The sequence below is a fragment of the Wolffia australiana genome, chromosome 8 (assembly GCF_029677425.1).
Source record: "Wolffia australiana isolate 7733 chromosome 8, ASM2967742v1".
NCBI classification, from domain to species: Eukaryota; Viridiplantae; Streptophyta; class Magnoliopsida; order Alismatales; family Araceae; genus Wolffia; species Wolffia australiana.
Window position 1 is genome coordinate 16,657,079 of NC_135842.1, and position 1,245 is coordinate 16,658,323.

The following is a 1,245-nucleotide window of genomic DNA, read 5'->3' on the forward strand; positions in this document are numbered from 1 at the left end:
CCCTTGGTGGAAGCTCTCTCCGTTTTGATAGTTCGTCTTTCTCTGTCCTGCCCATGGCTGTTGTTGGTTGAAAGCTTTCACCTCTTCTTCCATGGCTTGGCAGGCCCCATCTTCATGATCTCTGCTGAAACAGAGAGAGCAGATTTTAGCTTTAACAATGGGCGTGTTACCTAGAAAAACGTTCTTCAAGGTGGAGGTGAGCTCCTCCAATTTCTGGTTGGTTTCCCTTAGGCATGCTTGCAGCTCTCCCTCCTTAGCATTGACCTGCAGAATTCCTGCCCTCTTGGGCTACAGGTTTCTCCCATTTTGGTTCGCTCCAATCTCCTGCAGATCAGTTTCTGCAACTCTCTCCAAAATATCAAACACTTCGTCTTCATATGCAGTATAAAATGTTCCCCCGGAGGCTAAGTTAACCTTATTTTTCATGAAATCTGATAAAGATTCATAGAAAATCTGGGCTAACTGAGTGTTCAATTCCATGATGAGGGCATTTCCTCAGCAAGTCATTGAACCTCTCCCATGATTCACTAAAAGCCTCACCTTCATGGGGATGGAAATTGTGGATTTCTCTTCGATAGAAATTTGTTTTAGAGAGAGGATAAATTTATGCAGAAATTTTCCTTGCATCTCTTCCCAAGAGTTGAAAGTGAATCCTAAGTTACGATACCAGGAAAATGCTTTATCTTTTAACGTCAATGGAAAATATTTCATTTTAAGCATTTCTGTAGATAATCCTGGAACGTTTTGAGATGAGCATCTAATGTGGAAATCATTAAGGAATTCTAGAGGGTTTTGAGCAGGTAATCCATTAAATTCAGGTAGAGAGTGTATCAACGCATTGTCATACCTGAACATGATACCCTCACCTATGTTCAGGTACACATCCGTTTGCCGTAGGCTTCCGGAGGGTGTTGATCTGTCCAGCATAGTTCTCCTTCTCTCCTGCTTGTGGTGTCCTTCTTCTGCCATGGTTTCCTGCTGATTTTCAGGTTCTAAGACTGTAGATTCTAGAGTTGCGTCTCTCGCAACGTTCTCTGCAGACTTCTCACCGGCCTTTGAACGTGTCACTACCATAGAACTTCAGCAGAGAGTTAGAATGACAATAAACTGAGGATTTCAAGTCCTGCAGCTTTAGGAGAATGAGTAGAGAATAACTGAAAAGACAGAAAAGAATCTACTACTTGTAATACCGTGCTCCCCGGCAACGGTGCCAGTTGATAATCTCAGTTTTGGGGTGTTTTTACG

At 42.7% G+C, this 1,245-nt stretch overlaps 1 pseudogene; it reads left to right on the top strand.

The window, feature by feature from the left end:
- The first annotated feature begins 473 nt into the window (after positions 1-473).
- Positions 474-552, top strand: LOC144707294 (small nucleolar RNA R71; annotated as a pseudogene).
- Positions 553-1,245: the final 693 nt, after the last annotated feature.